Source organism: Heterodontus francisci, chromosome 22, assembly GCF_036365525.1.
Source record: "Heterodontus francisci isolate sHetFra1 chromosome 22, sHetFra1.hap1, whole genome shotgun sequence".
In the NCBI taxonomy this organism is placed as follows: Eukaryota; Metazoa; Chordata; class Chondrichthyes; order Heterodontiformes; family Heterodontidae; genus Heterodontus; species Heterodontus francisci.
This window is the reverse complement of record NC_090392.1, coordinates 29,905,530-29,927,792: the sequence shown is the minus strand read 5'-3', so window position 1 is coordinate 29,927,792 and position 22,263 is coordinate 29,905,530. Positions and strand designations below refer to the sequence as shown.

The following is a 22,263-nucleotide window of genomic DNA, read 5'->3' as shown; positions in this document are numbered from 1 at the left end:
CAACATCCTGGGGGTTACCATTGACCAGAAACTGAACTAAAGTAGCCATATAAATACCGTGGCTACATGAGCAGGTCAGAGGCTAGGAATCCTGAGGCGAGTAACTCACCTCCCGACTCCCCAAAACCTGTCCACCATCTACAAGGCACAAGCCAGGAGTGTGATGGAATACTCTCCACTTGCCTGGTTAGGTGCAGCTCCAACAACACTCAAGAAGCTCGACACCATCTAGGACAAAGCAGCCCGCTTGATTGTTTGTAGATGGGGTGCCATTCACTCTCTCCACCACCGACGCACAGTGGCAGCAGTGTGTACCAGCCACAAGATGCACTGCAGCAACGCACCAAGGCTCCTTAGACAGCACCTTCCAAACCCGCGACCTCTACAAACGAGAAGGACAAGGGCAGCAGATGCATGGGAATACCACCACCTGCAAATTCCCCTCCAAGTCACACACCATCCTGACTTGAAACTATATTGGCGTTCCTTCACTGTTGCTGGGTCAAAATTCTGGAACTGCCTTCCAAACAGCACTGTGGGTATACCAACCCCACATGGACTGCAGCGGTTCAAGAAGGCAGCTCATGACCACTTTCTCAAGGGCAATTAGGGATGGGAAATAAATGCTGGCCTCGGCAGTGATGTCCACATCCCATGAATTGAGTAAAAAAAATAATCTGTGTCCTGTAGACGTGAGCAGTAAGCCCGAGCATTAATCCATCCCTGGGTCCTGTAAACCCAAATATTAATCCAACCCTAATTGAACAAAGAACAAAGAACAAAGAACAAAGAAAATTACAGCACAGGAACAGGCCCTTCGGCCCTCCAAGCCTGCGCCGCTCCAAATCCTCGATCTAAACATGTCGCCTATTTTCGAAGGGTCTGTATCTCTTTACTTCCTGCCCATTCATGTATCTGTCTAGATACATCTTAAAAGACGCTATCGTACCCACGTCTACCACCTCCGCTGGCAATGCATTCCAGGCACCCACCACCCTCTGCGTAAAGAACTTTCCACGCAAATTATCCCCCCTGAACTTTTCCCCTTTCACTTTGAACTCGTGTCCCCTTGTAATTGAATCCCCCACTCTGGGAAAAAGCTTCTTGCTATCCACCCTGTCTATACCTCTCATGATTTTGTACACCTCAATCAGGTCCCCCCTCAACCTCTGTCTTTCTAATGAAAATAATCCTAATCTACTCAACCTCTCTTCATAGCTAGCACCCTCCATACCAGGCAACATCCTGGTGAACCTCCTCTGCACCCTCTCCAAAGCATCTACATCCTTTTGGTAATGTGGCGACCAGAACTGCACGCAGTTTTCCAAATGTGGCCGAACCAAAGTCCTATACAACTGTAACATGACCTGCCAACTCTTGTACTCAATACCCCGTCCGATGAAGGAAAGCATGCCGTATGCCTTCTTGACCACTCTATTGACCTGCGTTGCCACCTTCAGGGAACAATGGACCTGAACACCCAAATCTCTCTGCACATCAATTTTCCCCAGGACTTTTCCATTTACTGCATAGTTCACTCTTGAATTGGATCTTCCAAAATGCATCACCTCGCATTTGCCCTGATTGAACTCCATCTGCCATTTCTCTGCCCAACTCTCCAGTCTATCTATATTCTGCTGTATTCTCTGACAGTCCCCTTCACTATCTGCTACTCCACCAATCTTAGTGTCGTCTGCAAACTTGCTAATCAGACCACCAATACTTTCCTCCAAATCATTTATGTATATCACAAACAACAGTGGTCCCAGCACGGATCCCTGTGGAACACCACTGGTCACACGTCTCCATTTTGAGAAACTCCCTTCCACTGCTACCCTCTGTCTCCTGTTGCCCAGCCAGTTCTTTATCCATCTAGCTAGTACACCCTGGACCCCATGCGCCTTCACTTTCTCCATCAGCCTACCATGGGGAACCTTATCAAACGCCTTACTGAAGTCCATGTCTACGACATCTACAGCCCTTCCCTCATCAATCAACTTTGTCACTTCCTCAAAGAATTCTATTAAGTTGGTAAGACATGACCTTCCCTGCACAAAACCATGTTGCCTATCACTGATAAGCCTATTTTCTTCCAGATGGGAATAGATCCTATCCCTCAGTATCTTCTCTAGCAGCTTCCCTACCACTGACGTCAGGCTCACCGGTCTATAATTACCTGGATTATCCCTGCTATCCTTCTTAAACAAGGGGACAACATTAGCAATTCTCCAGTCCTCCGGGACCTCACCCGTGTTTCAGGATGTTGCAAAGATATCTGTTAAGGCCCCAACTATTTCCTCTCTCGCTTCCCACAGTAACCTGGGATAGATCCCATCCGGACCTGGGGACTTGTCCACCTTAATGCCTTTTAGAATACCCAACACTTCCTCCCTCCTTATGCCGACTTGACCTAGAGTAACCAAACATCTGTCCCTAACCTCAACATCCGTCATGTCCCTCTCCTCGGTGAATACCGATGCAAAGTACTCATTTAGAATCTCACCCATTTTCTCTGACTCCACACATAACTTTCCTCCTTTGTCCTTGAGTGGGCCAATCCTTTCTCTAGTTACCCTCTTGCTCCTTATATATGAATAAAAGGCTTTGGGATTTTCCTTAACCCTGTTTGCTAAAGATATTTCATTACCCCTTTTAGCCCTCTTAATTCCTCGTTTCAGATTGCGCCTGCAATCCCAATATTCTTTCAAGGCTTCGTCTTTCTTCAGCCGCCTAGACCTTATGTATGCTTCCTTTTTCCTCTTAGCTAGTCTCACAATTTCACCTGTCATCCATGGTTCCCTAATCTTGCCATTTCGACCCCTCATTTTCACAGGAACATGTCTCTCCTGCACGCTAATCAACCTCTCTTTAAAAGCCTCCCGCATATCAAATGTGGATTTACCTTCAAACAGCTGCTCCCAATCTACATTCCCCAGCTCCTGCCGAATTTTGGTATAGTTGGCCTTCCCCCAATTTAGCACTCTTCCTTTAGGACCACTCTCGTCTTTGTCCATGAGGAAGGAGTCCTGCCATAATAAGGGGTAAAAATAATTATTGCCCTATGAATGAGGGATTAGAAAATTTAAAAAAGTGTTCATCTTCCTAAAAGGTTAAAAAAGTTCATCTCTATAATAATAAAAGCCTCAGTGAAAAAGTTTGCCTTATCTTAGGACCTAAAAGGTCAATTTTCTATTAGTCATCTAACTGTGCTGCAAGATTATAATTCAGTTCTTGGGTTTGGTTAGCTTTGTCAAAAATTCAGTTGAATGTGGTTTAGGGCTATCAGCATAAAACAATCTTATCAGCGACTACACAATTACTAGGGGACATAGGTTTAAGGTGTGAGGGGCAAAGTTTAGAGGGGATGTGCGAGGCAAGTTTTTTACACAGAGGGTGGTGAGTGCCTGGAACTTGCTGCCAGGGGAGGTGGTGGAAGCAGATACGATAGCGACGTTTAAGAGACACCTTGACAAATATATGAATAGGAAGGGAATAGAGGGATATGGGCCCTGGAAGTGCAGAAGGTGTTAGTTTAGGCAGGCATCAAGATCGGCGCAGGCTTGGAGGGCCGAATGGCCTGTTCCTGTGCTGTACTGTTCTTTGTTCTTTGTGACAGAATGTTGACAGTGGGGGAATTCAGTGATGGTAATGCCATTGATTTTCAAGGGCAGATGGTTAGATTCTCTCTTGATTGAGATAGTCATTGCCTGGCACTTGTGTGGCATGAATGTTACTTGCCACCCAAGCCTGAATATTGTCCAGGTCTTGCTGCATATCGACACGGACTGCTTCAGAATCTGAGGAGTTGCAAATGGTGCTGAACATTGTGCAATCATCAGCGAGGGGCAAAGTTTAGAGGGGATGTGCGAGGCAAGTTTTTTTACATAGAGAGTGGTGAGTGCCTGGGACTTGCTGCCGGGGGAGGTGGTGGAAGCAGGTATGATAGCGACGTTTAAGAGGCATCTTGACAAATACATGAATAGGATGGGAATAGAGGGATACGGACCCCGGAAATGCAGAAGGTTTTAGTTTAGACAGGCATCATGATTGGCGCAAGCATGGAGGGCTGAATGGCCTGTTCCTGTGCTGTACTGTTCTTTGTTCTTTTTATCCCCACTTCTGACCTTATGATTGAAGGAAGGTCATTGATGAAGCAGCTGAAGGTGGTTGGGCTTAGGGCACTACCCTGAGGAACCCCTGCAGTGATGCCCTGGAGCTCAGATGATTGACCTCCAACAACCTCAACCATCTTCCAGTGTACAATTTTGGTCACCTTACTTGAAAAAGGATAGTCTTGCATTGGAAGCAGTTCAGAGAAGGTTCACTCGGCTGATTCCTGGGATTAAGGGGTTGTGTTCTGAGGAAAGATTGAACAGGTTGGGCCTATACTCATTGGAGTTCGGAAGAATGAGAGGTGATCTTACTGAAACATATAAGATTCTGAGAGGGCTTGACAGGGTAGATGCCGAGAGGATGTTTTCTATCATGGGAGAATGTAGAACTAGGGGTCATGGTTTCAAAATAACAGGCCTTCCTTTTCACTCAGAGATGAGGAAGAATTTCTTCTCTCAGAAGGCAGTTAATTTTTGAAATTCTGTACAAGGAGAGCAGTGGAGGCTGGGTCATTGAATATATTTAAGGCTGTCTCAGACAGATTTGTGATCTACAAGGGAGTCAAGGGTTACGGCGGCAGGCAGGAAAGTGGAGTTAAGGCCACAATCATAGCAGCCAAGAATTTATTAAATGGCGGAGCTGGCTCAAGGAGCTGAATGGCCTACCCTGTTCCTATTTCTTATGTTCTTATGTTATAGAGTCATAGTCATAAAGTCGTTCAGCACAGAAACAGGCCCTTGGCCCACCGCGTCCACGCCGACCATAATGCCTATCTATACTAATCCCACCTGCCTGTATTAATTCCATATCCCTCTATGCCTTGCTCATTCAAGTAACTGTCCAGATGCCTCTTAAATGTTGCTACTGTTCCTGCCTCCACCACCTCCTCAGGCAGCTCATTCCAGATACCCACTATTATTTGCGTGAAAAATGTACCCCTTTGATCCCCTTTAAACCTCCTCCCTCTCACCTTAAATCTATGCCCTCTAGTTTTAGTCACCCCTACCATGGGAAACAGACTCTGGCTATCTACCCTATCTATGCCTCTCATCATTTTATATACCTCTATCATGTCCCCTCTCAGCCTCCTTCGCTCCAGGGAAAACAGACCCAGCCTATCAAATCTCTCTTTATAATTCAAGCCCTCCAAACCAGGCAACATCCTTGTGGATCTTTTCTGCACCCTCTCTAGCTTAATCACATCTTTACTGTAGTGTGGCGACCAGAACTGCACACAGTACTCCAAATACGGCCAAACCAACGTTATGTACAACTGGAACATGACATCCCAACTCTTGTACTCAATGCCTCGGCCGATGAAGACAAGCATGCCATACGCCTTCTTCACCACCCTATCTACCTGTGTTGCCACTTTCAGGGAACAATGTACTTGCACCCCAAGGTCTCTCTGCTCAACAACACTCCCCAGGGCCCTGCCATTCACTGTGTATGTCCTGCCCTGGTTTAACTTCCCAAAATGCATTACTTCGTACCTGTCTGCGTTAAATTCCATTTGCCAATCCCTTGCCCACTTTCCCATCTCATCTGCAAACTTACTAATCGTGCCCCCGACATTCACATCCAAGTCATGAATATATATGACAAACAACAGAGGGCCCAGCACCGATCCCTGCGGTACACCACTGGTCTCCGGCCTCCAATCTGTAAAACAATCCTTCACTACCATCCTCTGCCTCCCATCACCAAGCCAATTTTGTATCCATTTGGCTAGCTCACCCTGGATTCCATGTGTTCAGACCTTCCGGACTAGCCTATCATGTGAAAGGCTTTGATAAAGTCCATGTAGACAACTTTCAACGCCTTGCCCTCGTCAATCCTCTTGGTCACCTCCTCGAATCAAATTCGTGAGACATGATTTCCCACGCACAAAGCCATGCTGACTATCCCTAATCAGACCATGCCTTTCCAAATGCATATAAATCCTGTCTTTCAGAATCCCTTCCAATAACTTTCCCACCACTGATGTAAGGCTCACCGGCCTGTAGTTCCCTGGCTTATCCCTGCTGCCCTTCTTAAATAAAGATACAACATTAGCTATCCTCCAGTCTTCTGGTACCTCACCCGTGGCTAACGATGATACAAAAATCTCTGCCAGGGGCCCAGCAATCTCTTCCCTTGCTTCCCATCGCATCCTAGGATACACCTGGTCAGGCCCTGGGGATTTATCCACCTTAGTGCACTTCAAAACCTCCAACACCTACTCCTTTGTAATATCAATATGCTCCAGGATATCGCTGTTCCCTCCCTTGAACTCACTAGCTTCCATGACCTTCTCCACGGTAAATACAGACGAGAAGTATTCATTTAAGGCCTCGCCTATTTCCCGTGGCTCCACACGTAAATTACCATATTGATCCTTAAGGAGACCTACTTTCTCCCTAACTACCCTTTTACTCTTAATACATTTACAGAATCTTTTAGGATTCTCCTTTATCTTACCTGCCAGGGAAATCTCATGGCCTCTTTTCGCCCTCCTAATTTCCTTCTTAAATGTACTCCTACATCCCCTATACTCCTCGAGGGACTCGCTTGATCCCAGCTGCCTATACCTGACATATGCCTCCTTCTTTATCCTGACCAGACCCTCAATATCCCTCATCAACCAAGGTTCCCTAAACTTGCCAGCCTTGCCCTTCCATCTAACAGGAACGTGCCAGCCCTGAACTCTTCCTATCTCACTTTTAAAAGCCTCCCACTTGCCAGACGACCCTTTACCTGTAAATAGCCTCTCCCATTCAACTTTTGAGAGTTCCTGCCTGATGCCAACGAAATTAGCCTTCCCCCAATTTAAGACTTCAACTTGAGAACCAGTCCTATCCTTTTCCATAACTATCTTGAAGCTAATAGAGTTATGGTCACTGGTCCCAAAGTGCTCCCCCACTGACACATCAACCACCTGCCCAGCGAGGAGGTCGAGTGTAGCCCCTTCTCTAGCAGGGCCATCCACATACTGCTTGAGAAAACTATCCTGGATACACTTAACAAACTCTTCCCCATCTGATCCCTTAGCACTAAGGCAGATCTTTGAACAGACCCAACTGAGTATCCCAGGGTGGAGAACTGAGACATCCTAGAGTTATAGAGTCATTTACGGCACAGAAGGAGACCATTTGGCCCAACGGATCCATGCTGGTTCTCCAAAGAGCTATGCAGTCAGTGCAATCCCCAACTCGCCCTGCAAGTCTATTTCTCTCAGGTGGCCATCCAACTTCCACTGAAGTCATTGATCGTCTCCACTTCCACACCCTTGTGGGCAGCGAGTTCCAGGTCATTACCACCTGCTGCGTAAAAAAGTGCATCCTCATATTCCCCCTACATGTGATGGCAGATTTTCTCACAAGACTGATCATTTATCAGGGAAATCATATATTTTTTCACCCATGATTGAATCACCATTTTAATGGTTATAAGAATAGAAGCAAATGCTTGGGCTTCAGTCTCATCTATTAAGATCTCAAAACAATGTAGCGTAACCCTGCTTTCAGGGCAACACAATAAATCACAGGAAAATCTTTAAATCACTTTAGAGTTTCAACAAGCCAATTAAAATATCATGTCAACCAAATCTTTTTACCGTAACTTATGATTTCATATTTGCGTAGTTTCGTTCTGGAGCATCTGTTCTGTTGACAGAGAATAGATTATCTTAACCTTTAATCAAAGCACAATTTAATAGTGTTAAACAAGTTATTATTTACCACTCCTCCATTACCCCCACCACCTCGTCCCCTTCTCATGGCATCTTCTCATGCAATCGCTGGAGGTGTCATACCTGCCCATTTATCTCCTCTCTCCTCACTATCCAAGGCCCCAAACGCTCCTTTCAGGTCAAGCAGCGATTTACTTGTACTTCTTTCAATGTAGTATACTGTATTCGCTGCTCACAATGTGGTCTCCTCTACATTGGTGAGACGAAATGCAGACTGGGTGACCGCTTTGCAGAACACCTCTGATCAGTCTGAAAGCATGACCCCAAGCTTCCGATTGCTGGCCATTTCAACACTCCCCCCTGCTCTCATTCTCACATCTCTGTCCTGGGATTGCTGCAGTGTTCCAGTGAACATCAATGCAAGCTCAAGGAACAGCATCTCATTTACCGATTAGGCACGCTACAGTCAGCCGGACTGAACATTGAGTTCAATAATTTCAGAGCATGATAGGGCCCCTCTTTTTAATTTTATTTTTCATTACTTTTTCTTATTTTTAATTTTTTATTTGTTGATTTTATATTAGTTTGTTTAGTTTTTTTTTAGAGATACAGCACTGAAACAGGCCCTTCGGCCCACCGGGTCTGTGCCGACCATCAACCACCCATTTATACTAATCCTATACTAATTCCATATTCCTACCACATACCCACCAGTCCCTATATTTCCCTACCACCTACCTATCCTAGGGGTAATTTATAATGGCCAATTTACCTATCAACCTGCAAGTCTTTGGCATGTGGGAGGAAACCGAAGCACCCGGAGGAAACCCACGCAAACACAGGGAGAACTTGCAAACTCCACACAAGCAGTACCCGGAATTTAACCCGGGTCGCTGGAGCTGTGAGGCTGCGGTGCTAACCACTGCGCCACTGTGCCGACCCACTGTTTTTTTCACGTTTGTGCTTTGGTTTTGGATGTTCATTTTTCTGTCAATTCTCTGCACTGACACTTTGTCTTTCAGCACACCATTAACATACCGTTTGCCTTTGCTCCGTGACCTTCTGGTCAGTTATTTTCTGTGACCCTCTGTCCTATCAACACCTCTTTTGTCATCTCTTGCCCCACCCCTAGTTATTTGCTGAAAACCTATTACATTTCTAATATTTTCCAGTTCTGATGAAGAGTCACTGACCTGAAACGTTAACTCTGCTTCTCTCTCCACAGATGCTGCCAGACCTGCTGAGGATTTCAAGCATTTCTTGTTTTTATTTCAGATTTCCAGCATCTACAGTATTTTGCTTTTATTATTTACCAATCCTGTGTCAAAACACATCCCAGGAGAAGGGCCAAGGCCCAGAGTGTGGAACAAAATCAAGGGGGGAAAAGAGGAGGAGAGAAAAGGAGGCAAATCAAGGAACAGGGACTAAGGACAACAGTCTTCAGTTTCAGAGCCTGTAGACTTCAGGAGGGGAAGATTAAGTTCAGGAGTTTGAGGATCCAGGGAGAGAACAGCAACAGATGGGGAGACAGGTGTGGATTCCGGCACAGTGAGGATGTAGGGGGCCGAAGGGATTATGTAGGACTGTGTATTAGGGGTGTAGGAGGGACATGAAAGGTCAGAGGAGTAATTACTGCCGCAGTGTCCATAAATAGTGAGAGAGGGTGGATGGGGGTTAGAGTGACCACAGACAGTCTGTTAAACTGTCTCTGCTGTGACCAGTTTTCCTTCTGTTAAAAATATCCTCCTGTAGCCCAGTGACACAAACAGCCCAAAAACTCCACCAATGTCCTTTGGTCTGGTGAGGTCTCCCTTTGTGAAACATCAGCTGTTATTAAAGCTTTTCATTCTGACACACTCAGTGTGAAATGAGCTGCAGAACTGCCGACACTGTCAGCTTTAAGGAGACGTTTCCCTTTGGAGATGGGATTGTTCATTGAGTTTAATCAGGGGGATATTGGAGAGGAAGCAGACAGCATGGACATTCCACTGCAGCTGGGATATGTGAGAGTGTTACAGTGAGGCTTTCAGGCACTTTATTAAACACGCACACAGCAGAAGCACATTAATCTGATAGGAGATCACTTACACACGAGCAGCCAGCGGTGTGGAGCCTCCTGAGAGTCCGTTCCCTTTACACCCAGTATTTACAGGAGCTGGGACATGGAAAAGAGTCTCAGTAAAATCAGGGAGATATTTGTTCACACAAACCAACACTCGACTGCCCGGGTGATTGACGGGAGCTCCGACCAATAGGAAAAGGGGTGTGAAGCTGGAGGACTGAGAGGGCGGTTGGTCCTCCAACCAATCGGAGAGTGAGGGTCGGGGCCTGTCGTACTGAGTGGGCGGGGCTGAGCCCGGATCTCCCTCATTGGCTGAAACTCTGTAATTTTGAAAGCTGATTTGTCTCAAACTCCAGGAGTCAACTGGCCCTTTCTGTTGATGAAATCCTGTGGGTGTGGAGCAAACATTTCAACATTTGTTAGTGAAATGGATTCATTCAGGACAGACAGCAGGGATTATTGAGGGAATAATACAATGTAGTGAGAAAGGAAATGCAGTGGATGTTGTATGGATGGATTGTCAAAAGGTGTTTGATAAGGTGCTGGACAGGAGGCTTGTTGATAAAATTAAATCTCATGGTATTAAAAGGAGTGGGGCAGTGTGGATAGGAAGTTGGGTAAAGGGCAGAAAACAGAGAGTAGTGGTTAATGGATGTTCTTCAGACTGGAGAGATGGAAACAGTGGTGTCCTCCAGGATCAGTGTTGCGAACATTGCTCTTCTCAATATAGAGAAATGATCTGGGCTTGGGTATATGGGGCACAAGATCAAAATCTCCAGATGATTTTAAAATAGGGAAGAGGAATGTAATACACAGGTTAGTAAATGGTGCGGGTAGATATTAGATTAAAATATTTACCTTCCAGGAAAGCAGCTGAGAGAAGTGGACATGCAGGAGGAACACTGAGCAGGGAGCTGATAAACACAGCCCGAGGATTGCGGCCTAAAGCAGTTATCTTCCAGGAGAGCAGCGGACTGCAGGAATAACACGGAGTGGTGAGCAGATAAATAGAGCCCGAGGATCGCGGCCTGAAGCACTTACTTCCGGGAGAGGAGTCCAGACGTGCTGGTGTTTGAAAACAAAGTTAGCAGTGACATCACAGGAAAGCTGCAAGATGATTGGTTGGTGAGTAACTGCTGTTCGACAATAACTCTAAATAGCTGGGCTCAGACACTACTATTAGCGTGTGTGTGTAAATAACTTAATAAGTGAGTAGCTTTTTTTTAAATAAGGTTTATTTTAACTTGTGAACTGTATTGATTTTCAGTAGGATTTATCAGTACTAGTAAGGTTTTATTAATAATTCTAAGCTGTTGTAGTATTGGTAAGTGTTTATTTAGCAGCAGCAAAGGGTCAACTAAGAAATAAAAGAATGGCAGGGTTGCTTCAACCTTGAGAGTACATCTCCTGTACTATGTGGGAGTTCCAGGATGCTTCCCATATCCTGGAGAACCATTTGTGCAGGAAGTGTTGTCAATTGAAGCAGCTTGAGCTCTGGGTTTTAGAACTTGAGCAGCAGCTGGCAACACTGCGGTGCATTCATGAGGATGTGAGCTCCATGAACAGCACGTTGAAAGATGTGGTCACCCCACAGCTTAAGAGTATGCAGGGAGAGAGGGAATGGGTGACTAGCAGACAGTCAAAAAGAATCAAGCAGGTAGTGCAAGAGTCCATGAGTGGCTCAGCTGCATGGGGGGTACAGGGAAGACTGGAAGAGCTATAGTGATAGGTGATTCAATATTCAGGGGAACAGACGGGTGTTTCTGTGGCCGCAGACATGAATCCAGGATGGTGTGTTGCTTCCCTGGTGCCAGGGTCAAGGATGTCACTGAGCAGCTGCAGAGCATCCGTGGTCAACAGCCAGCAGTCGTGGTCCACATCGAAACCAACAACTTAGGTAGAAAGAAGGATGTGGTCCTGCAGTCAGAATTTAGGGGGTTTGGTAAGAAATTAGCAAGTAGAACCTCAAATGTAGTAATCTCCAGATTACTTCCAGTGCCAGGTGCAAGTGAGTATAGAAATAGAAGGATAAGACAGATGAATATGTGGCTGGAAAGATGGTGCAGGAGGGAGGGCTTCATATTCCTGGGACATTGGGACCGGCTCTGGGGGAAATGGGACCTGTACAGGCCAGATGGGTTGTACTTGAACAGAGCCGAGACTGAGTTCCTTGCGGGACATTTTACTAGTGCTGTTGGGGAAGGTTTAAACTAGTTTGGCAGGGGGATGGGGACCTGACAGTAGACTCAGTTGGGACAAAATTATAAATGAAAATGGAAGGCAGAAAATGAATGAATGAGTCTGGAAGACGGAGGAAATGAGGGTTAGAAAATAAAAAAAAGTTTGGCAGTGCGAGGGTATCTATTTCAATGCAAGGAGTATAGCAAATAAAGCAGGTGAGCTGAGGGCACAGATAGATACGTGGCAGTATGATATCATAGCTATTACAGAAACATAGCTTAAGGAGGGACAGGAATGGCAGCTCAACATTCCTGGTTACAGGGTTTTCAGACACGATAGGGAGGGGGATAAGAAAGGAGGGGGAGTGGCAATTCTGGTCAAGGAAACTATTACAGCTGTGAGGAGGGATGATCTGTTGTAAGGTTCATCAAATGAGGCCATATGGATTGAACTAAGGAACAAAAAAGGGACAATCACACTGCTGGGAGTGTGCTATAGACCCCCAAACATTCAGAGGGAGATAGAAGAACAGCTATATAGCAAATCTCTGAGAAGTGCAAGAACAATAGGGTCGTAACAGTAGAGAATTTTAACTACCCCAATATTAACTGGGATAGTTTTAGTGTGAAAGGAATTGAGGGAGCAGAATTTTTCAGGTGCATTCAGGAGAACTTTTATGCCCAGTATGTAGCAAGTCCAACAAGAGGGGGTGCAGTTTTAGACTTAGTTTTAGGAAATGAAGATGGGCAGGTGGAAGGAGTGGCAGTGGAAGAGCATTTTGATGATAGTGATCATAGTTCAGTCAGTTTGAGCCTGATCATGGAATAGGACAGAGATAGAACAGGAGTTCTCAATTGGGGCAAGGCCAATTTTACTAAACTGAGGAGCGATTTAGTGAAAGTGAACTGGAAACAGCTACTTGAAGCGTCAGAGCAGTGGGAGGCATTCAAAGGGGAGATTCAAGGGGTTCAGAGTAAACATGTTCCCACAAAGAAAAGTGGTGAGGTGGCCAAATCTACAGCCCCATGGATGTCAAGGAGCCTACAGGGTAAGAGACGGCTGAAAAGGAAAGCTTATGTCCGACATCGAGAGCTCAATACTACAGAAAGCCGAGAGGAGTATCGAAAGTGGAGGGGTGAAATCAAAAAGTAAATTAGGAAAGCAAAGAGAGGACATGAAAAAATATTGGCAAGCAAAATCAAGGTGAACCCAAAGATGTTTTATCAATACATTAAGAGTAAGCGGATAACTAAGGAGAGAGTAGGGCCCAAAAAAGACCAAAAAGGTCAACTATGTGTCGGAGTGGAAAATGCGGGTATTGTTCTGAATGAATACTTTGTGTCTGTCTTCACAAAAGAGGGGGATGATGCAGATATTTTAGTTAAGGAGGAAGAGTGTGAAGTATTGGATGTGATAAACATAGGGAGAGAGGAAGTATTAATGGGATTAGCATCCTTGAAAGTTGATAAATCACCAAGGCCAGATGAAATTTATCCTAGGCTGTTAAAAGAAGGAAGAAAGGAAATGGCAGAGGGTCTGACCATCATTTTCCAGTCCTCACTGGATACAGATGTGGTGCCAGAGGATTGGAGAATTGCTGACGTTGTACCTGTGTTTAAAAAGGGACCGAGGGATAGACCAAATAATTACAGGCCAGTCAGTCTAACCTCAGTAGTGGGCAAATTATTGGAATCTATTCAGAGAGACAGGATAAACTCTCACTTAGAAAGGCACAGGTTAATCAAGGATAGTCAGCATGGATATGTTAAGAGAAGATCTTGTTTTACCACCTTGATCGAATTTTTTGAAGAAGTAACCAGGAAGATAGATGAGGATAGTGTAGTTGATGTGGTCTACATGGATTTTAGCAAGACTTTTGACAAGGTCCCACATGGCAGACTGGTTAAAAAATAAAATCCCATGGGATCCAGGGAAATGCGGCAAGGTGGATACAAAATTGGCTCAGTGGCAAGAAACAAAGGGTAATTGTTGTCTCATGAATTTGATTGAGTTTTTCGAGGAGGTGACCAAGAGGATTGATGAGGGCAGGGCGATGGACGTTGTCTACATGGACTTTAGCAAGGTCTTTGACAAGGTCCCGCATGTTAGGCTGGTCCAGAAGGTTCGAACACATGGGATCCAGAGTGAGCTAGCCAATTGGATACTAATTGAGCTAGCCAATTGGAAGCAGAGGGTAGTAGTGGAGGGTTGTTTTTCAGATTGGAGGCCGGTGACTAGTGGTGTGCTGCAGGGCCCTCTGTTGTTTGTTTGTTTGTTTATTAATGTCTTGGATGTGAATGTAGGGGGCATGATTAGTAAGTTTGCACCAAAATTAGTGGTATAGTGGACAGTGAAGAAGGTTGTCTAAGGTTACAACAGGATATAGATAAACTGGGAAAGTGGGCAAGGGATTGGCAAATGGAATTTAACACAGACAAGTGCTAAGTGATGCATTTTGGGAAGTTAAACCAGGGCAGGACATATACAGTGAATGGCAGGGCCCTGGGGAGTGTTGTTGAGCAGAGAAACCTTGGGATGCAAGTACATAGTTTCCTGAAAGTGGCAACACAGGTAGACAGGGTGGTGAAGAAGGAGTATGGCATGCTTGCCTTCATCGTCCGAGGCATTGAGTACAAGAGTTGGGACGTCATGTTACAGTTGTACATAACGTTGGTTAGGCCGCATTTGGAGTACTGTGTGCAGTTCTGGTCGCCGCACTACAGGAAAGATGTGATTAAGCTAGAGAGGGTGCAGAAAAGATTCACAAGGATGTTGCCTGGTTTGGAGGGCTTGAGTTATAAAGAGAGATTGGATAGGCTGGGTCTGTTTTTCCTGGAGCGAAGGAGGCTGAGAGGGGACATGACAGAGGTATATAAAATTATGTGAGGCATAGATAGGGTAGATAGCCAGAGTCTGTTTCCCATGGTAGGGGTGACTAAAACTAGAGAGCATAGATTTAAGGTGAGAGGGAGGAGGTTTAAAGGGGATCAAAGGGGTAAATTTTTCACACAAAGAATAGTGGGTATCTGGAATGAACTGCCAGAGGAGGTGGTGGAGGCAGGAACAGTAGCAACATTTAAGAGGCATTTGGACAGGTACTTGAATGAGCAAGGCATAGAGGGATATGGAATTAATGCAGGCAGGTGGGATTAGTATAGAAACGCATTATGGTCGGCATGGACATGGTGGGCCGAAGGACCTGTCTCTGTGCTGTACGACTCTTTGACTCCATGACAGGTTAGTGATGTGGAGGCATAAATTTAAAGTGATTGGAAGAAAAATTAGAGGGAGATGAGGAAAAACCTTTTCATCCAGAGGGTGGTGATGGTCTGGAACTCACTGCCTGAAAGGGTAGTTGAGGCAGAAACCCTCAGCTCATTCAAAAGGAGTCTGGATATGCATCTCAAGTGCTGTAATCTGCAGGGCTACGGACCAAATGCTGGAAGGTGGGATTAGAATAGGTGGATTGTTTTTCAGCCGGCACAGACACAATGGGCCAAGTGGCCTCTTTCTGTGCCTTAAACCTTCTACGATTTCTATGATTTGTATGGTTTAACACAAAGAAATATAAGATGATACATTTTTAGGTTAAAAAAATAAAATATACACAAATGGTAAAAACTTACATGAAGTATAGGAGAACACAAAAGAAGGGTATGATTGAGTCAACACCTTGTTACGTTAATTCATAACTTTGAGAGACCAGTGTAAGCAGCTTTCATACCTTCTAAGCTGAGCATCGAGCCAGAGAATGATAGAAAAATTATGGCACAGAAGGAGGCCATTCATCCTGTTGTGTCTATGCAGGCCGAAAAAACTGACCGCCCAATCTAATTCCACCTTCTAGCACCTGGTCTTGCAGATTACAGCACTTCGGTTGCATGTCCAGCTAACTTTTAAAAGAATTGAGGGTTTCTGCCTCCACCATCATTCCTGGCAGTGAATTCCAGACACCCACCATCCTCTGGGTGAAAAAGATTTTCCTCATGTCCCCTCTAATCCTTCTACCAATCACCTTAAAACTGTGTCCCCTGATAATTGACCTCTGCGCTCCGGGAAACAGGTCTCCTCAGTTAAGTCACCCCTCTGTCCCCTCTGTTCTAAGGAAAACAACCCTAGCCTATCCAATCTTTCCTCATAGCTGCAACTTTCGAGCCCTGACAACAGTTTTGTAAATCTCTTCTGTACTCTCTCCAGAGAAATTATGTCCTTCCTGTAATCTGGTGACCAGAATTGTACGCAATACTCCAGCTGTGGCCTAACCAGCGTTTTATTCAGTTCCAGCATTACATCCCTGCTTTTGTATTCTATACCTCGGCCAATAAAGGAAAACATTCCATATGCTTTTTTCACCTCTCTATCTACCTGTCCTGCCTCCTTTAGGGACCTGTGGACATGCACTCCAAGGTCTCTCACTTCTTCTACCCCTCTCAATATCTTCCCATTTATTGTGCATTCCCTCGCTTTATTTGCCCTCCCCAAATGCATTACCTCACACTTCTCCGGATTGAATTCCATTTGCCACTTTTCCACCCACTCAACCAAACCATTGATATCATTTTGGAGTCTACAGCTATCCTCTTCACTATCAACTACACGGCCAATTTTTGTGTCATCAGTAAATTTCCCAATCATGCCTCCCGCATTTAAGTCCAAATCATTAATATATACCACAAACAGCAAGGGACCCAACACTGAGCCCTGTGGAACACCACTGGAAATGCTTTCCATTCGCAAAAACATCTATCGACTCCTACCCTTTGTTTCCTGTCACTGAGCCAATTCTGGATCCAACCTGCTACATTCCCCTGTATCCCATGGGCTTTCATTTTTCTGACCAGTCTGCCATGTGGGACCTTGTCAAATGCCTTACTAAAATCCATGTAAGCCACATGCACTGCACCATCTTCATCAATCCTCCTTGTTACTTTGTCAAAGAATTCAATTAATTTAGTAAGACATGACCTTCCCTTAACAAATCCATGCTGACTATCCCTGATCAATCCATGTCTTTCTAAGTGGCAGTTTATCCTGTCCCTCAGAATTGATTGTAATAATCAATTAGATTATTGATTGGGTGGCACAGTGGTGCAGGTTAGCACCACAGTCTCGCAGCTCCAACTACCCAAGTTCAGTTCTGGGTACTGCCTGTGCGGAGTTTGCAAGTTCTCCCTGTGACCACGTGGGTTTCCGCCAGGTGCTCCGGTTTCCTCCCACAGCCAAAAACTTGCAGGTTGATAGGTAAATTGGCCATTGTAAATTTCCCCTAGTGTAGGTAGGTGGTAGGAGAATTGAGGGAAGGTGGGGATGGGGTAGGGAATATGGGATTAATGTAAAATTAGTATAAATGGGTGGTTGATGGTCAGCACAGACTTGGTGGGCTGAAGGGCCTGTTTCAGCGCTGTATCACTCTATGACTCCAATTTCCCCACCACTAAGGTCAGACTGACCGGCCCATAATTATTTGGCCCATCCCTCGCATCCTTTTTAAATAATGGTACAACTTTCGCAGACCTCCAATCATCTGGTACCTCGCTTGTATCCAGTGAGGATTTGAAGATGATCCACAGCACATCTGCTATTTCCTCCCTGGCTTCCTTTAACAACCTGGGATGCAATCCATCCGGTCCTGGAAATTCATCCACTTTCAAGGATGGCAGATCATCTAGTTTTTTTTGTTTTTTTTTAATTCATTCATGGGATGTGGGTGTCGTTGGCCAGGCATATTGCCCATCCCTAATTGCCCTTGAGAAGGTGGTGGTGAGCTGCCTTTTTGAACTGCTGCAGTCCATGTGAGGTAGGTACATCCACAGTGCTGTTAGGAAGGGAGTTCCAGGATTTTGACCCAGCGACAGTGAAGGAACGGTGATATAGTTCCAAGTCAGGATGGTGTGTGACTTGGAGGGGAACTTGCAGGTGGTGATGTCGCCATGCATCTGCTGCTCTTGTCCTTCGAGGTGGTAGAGGTGGCGGGTTTGGAAGTTGCTGTCTAAGGAGCCTTGGTGCATTGCTGCAGTGCATCTTGTAGCTGGTCCACACTGCTGCCACTGTGCGTCGGTGGTGGAGAGAGTGAATGTTTGTGGCTGGTCTGCCAATCAAGCGGGCTGCTTTGTCCTGGATGGTGTTGAGCTTCTTGAGTGTTTTTGGAGCTGCACCCATCCAGGCAAGTGGAGAGTATTCCATCACACTCCTGACTTGTGCCTTGTAGATGTTGGACAGGCTTTGGGGAGTCAGGAGGTGAGTTACTCGCCGCAGGATTCCTAGCCTCTGACCTGCTCTTGCAGCCACGGTATTTATATGGCTACTGCAGTTCAGTTTCTGGTCAAGGATAGCCCCTAGAATGTTGATAGTGGGGGATTCAGCAATGGTAATGCCATTGAATGTCAAGGGGAGATGGTTAGATACTCTCTTGTTGGAGATGATCATTGCCTGGCACTTGTGTGGCGCAAATGTTACTTGCCACTTATCAGCCCAAGCCTGGATATTGTCCAGGTCTTGCTGCATTTCTACACGAACTGCTTCAGTGTTTGAGGAGTCGCGAATGGTGCTGAACATTGTGCAATCATCAGTGAACATCCCCACTTCTGACCTTATGATTGAAGGTGCTGAAGATGAAGATGATGAAGCAGCTGAAGATGGTTGGGCCTACGACACTACCCTGAGGAACTCCTGCAGTGATGTCCTGGGGCTCAGATGATTGACCTCCAACAACCACAGCTAGGTCTCTAACCAGCGGAGAGTTTTCTCCCTGATTCCCATTGACTCCAGTTTTACTAGGGCTCCTCTCTCATTATGCTGATCGTACCTAATATTTCACACTCCTCCTCTTTTGCTCCAATGTCTGCGCATCCCTCTCCTTTGTGAAGACAGGGACAAAAAACTCATTAAGAACCCTGCCCACATCTTCTGCATCCACGCATAAGTTCCCTTGTATATCTCTGATGGGCCCTACCCTTTCCTTAGTTATCTTCTTGCTCTGAATGTATTGATCAAACATTTTCGGGTTTTCCTGGATTTTACCTGACAATAGTTTTTCATGTCCTCTCTTTGCTTTTCTCGGCGCAACATCGAGGGCCGAAGGGCCTGCACTGCGCTGTAATGTTCTAATTCTAATATGGATTTACGAAAGGGAAATCATGCTTGACAAATCTACTGGAATTTTTTGAGGATGTCACGAGTAGAATAGATAAGGGATGTGGTGTATTTGGACTTTCAGAAGCTTTCGATAAGATCCTACATAAGAGATTAGCATGCAGAATTAAAGCACATAAAATTGGGGGTAAGGTACTGACACAAGGACTGTGCAGTGGTCACTCCTCCCAATACTTTTTTTTTAGAACATTACAGCGCAGTACAGGCCCTTCGGCCCTCGATGTTGCGCCGACCTGTGAAACCATCTGACCTACACTATTCTATTTTCATCCATATGTCTATCCAATGACCACTTAAATGCCCATAAATTTGGCGAGTCTACTACTGTTGCAGGCAGGGCGTTCCACGCCCCTACTACTCTCTGAGTAAAGAAACTACCTCTGACATCTGTCCTATATCTATCACCCCTCAACTTAAAGCTATGTCCCCTCGTGTTTGCCATCACCATCCGAGGAAAAAGACTCTCACTATCCACCCTATCTAACTCTCTGATTATCTTATATGTCTCTATTAAATCACCTCTCCTCCTCCTTCTCTCCAACGAAAACAACCTCAAGTCCCTCAGCCTTTACTCGTAAGACCTTCCCTCCATACCAGGCAACATCCTAGTAAATCTCCTCTGCACCCTTTCCAAAGCTTCCACATCCTTCCTATAATGCAGTGACCAGAACTGCACGCAATACTCCAGGTGCGGTCTCACCAGAGTTTTGTACAGCTGCAGCATGACCTCGTGGCTCCGAAACTCGATCCCCCTACTAATAAAAGCTAAAACACCATATGCCTTCTTAACAGCCCTTTTAACCTGGGTAGCAACCTTCAGGGATTTATGCACCTGGACACCAAGATCTCTCTGTTCATCTACACTACCAAGAATCTTCCCATTAGCCCAGTACTCTGCATTCCTGTTACTCCTTCCAAAGTGAATCACCTCGGACTTTTCTGCATTAAACTCCATTTGCCATCTCTCAGCCCAGCTCTGCAGCCTATCTATGTCCCTCTGTAACCTACAACATCCTTCGGCACTATCCACAACTCCACCGACCTTAGTGTCATCCGCAAATTTACTAACCCACCCTTCTACACCCTCTTCCAGGTCATTTATAAAAATGACAAACAGCAGTGGCCCCAAAACAGATCCTTGCGGTACACCACTAGTAACTAAACTCCAGGATGAACATTTGCCATCAACCACCACCCTCTGTCTTCTTTCAGCTAGCCAATTTCTGATCCAAAGCTCTAAATCACCTTCAACCCCATACTTCCGTATTTTCTGCAATAGCCTACCGTGGGGAACCTTATCAAACGCCTTACTGAAATCCATATACACCACATCCACTGCTTTACCCTCATCCACCTGTTTGGTCACCTTCTCAAAAAACTCAATAAGGTTTGTGAGGCACGACCTACCCGTCACAAAACCGTGCTGACTATCGCTAATGAACTTATTCTTTTCAAGATGATTATAAATCCTGTCTCTTATAACCTTTTCCAACATTTTACCCACAACCGAAGTAAGGCTCACAGGTCTATAATTACCAGGGCTGTCTCTACTCCCCTTCTTGAACAAAGGGACAACATTTGCTATCCTCCAGTCTTCCGGCACTATTCCTGTCGACAATGACGACATAAAGATCAAGGACAAAGGCTCTGCAATCTCCTCCCCAGCTTCCCAGAGAATCCTAGGATAAATCCCATCTGGCCCAGGGGACTTATCTATTTTCACACTTTCCAAAATTGATAACACCTCCTCCTTGTGAACCTCAATCCCATCTTGCCTAGTAGCCTGAATCTCAGTATTCTCCTCGACAACATTTTCTTTCTCTACTGTAAATACTGATGCAAAATATTCATTTAACACTTCCCCTACCTCCTCTTATTCCACACACAACTTCCCACTACTATCCTTAATTGGCCCTAATCTAACTCTAGTCATTCTTTTATTCCTGATATACCTGTAGAAAGCCTTAGGGTTTTCCCTGATCCTATCCACCAATGACTTCTCGTGTCCTCTCCTTGCTCTACTTAGCTCTCCCTTTAGATCCTTCCTGGCTAGCTTGTAACTCTCAAGCGCCCTAACTGAGCCTTCACGTCTCATCCTAACATAAGCCTTCTTCTTCCTCTTGACAAGCGCTTCAACTTCTTTAGTAAACCACGGCTCCCTCGCTCGACAACTTCCTCCCTGCCTCACAGTTACATACTTATCAAGGACACGCAGTAGCTGCTCCTTGAATAAGCTCCACACTTCGATTGTTCCCATCCCCTGCAGTTTCCTTCCCCATCTTACGCATCCTAAATCTTGCCTAATCGCATCATAATTTCCTTTCCCCCAGCTATAATTTTGCCATGGACAGATGCATCTGAGGCAGGCAGATCGGTGAGGATGAGGTCAAGTATGTTTTTCCCTCTTGTAGATTCCCTCCCCACCTGTTGCAGACCCAGTCTAGCAGCTATGTCCTTTAGGAGTCAGCCTGTTCGGTCAGTAGTGGTGCTACCGAGCCAGTGTTGCTGATGGATATTGAAGTCTCCCACCCAGAGTACATTTTGTGCCCTTGCCACCCTCAATGCTTTCTCCAAGTGGTGTTCAACATGGAGGAGTACTGACTCATCAGCTGAGGGGGGATGGTAGGCAGTAATCAGCAGGAGGTTTCCTTGCCCATGTTTGACCAGATGCCATGAGACTTCATGGGGTCCGGAATCAATGTTGAGGACTCTCAGGACAACTTCCTCCCGACTGTATACCACCTCTGCTTGGTCAGTCCTGCCAGTGGGACAGGACATACCTGGCGATGGCGGTAGTGGTGTCTGGGACATTGTCTGTGAGGTATGATATGGTGAGTATGACTATGTTGGACAGCTCTCCCAACTTTGCCCCAGATGTTTGTCGGAGGACTTTGCAGGGTCGACAGTGCTGGGTTTGCCGTTGTAGTTTCTGGTGCCTAGGTCGATGCCAGGTGGTTTGTTCGGTTCCATTCCTTATCGATTTTGTTGCGGTTTGATATAACTGAGTGGCTTGCGAGATCATTTTAGAGGGCATTTAAGAGTCAACCACATTGCTGGGGGTCTGGAGTCACATGTCGGCCAGACC

The 22,263-nt window shown here is 45.6% G+C and overlaps 1 protein-coding gene across 7 annotated transcripts in view; it reads right to left on the bottom strand.

Moving 5' to 3' along the window:
* LOC137381290 (zinc finger protein 664-like) overlaps positions 1-9,040 on the bottom strand; it is a 41,680-nt gene extending 32,640 nt beyond the window's left edge. For 5 of the 7 annotated variants that reach the window (XM_068053632.1, XM_068053635.1, XM_068053633.1 and 2 more), the window contains exons 1-3: positions 8,977-9,040; positions 7,709-7,757; positions 2,903-3,026 (exon numbers count right to left, since the gene is read on the bottom strand). The gene's annotated coding sequence lies outside the window, so the exon portion shown is untranslated. The remainder of the gene's footprint in view (positions 1-2,902; positions 3,027-7,708; positions 7,758-8,976) is intronic. The other 2 variants (XM_068053637.1, XM_068053638.1) reach the window with 1 other exon arrangement.
* Between the last annotated feature and the right edge of the window lie 13,223 nt (positions 9,041-22,263).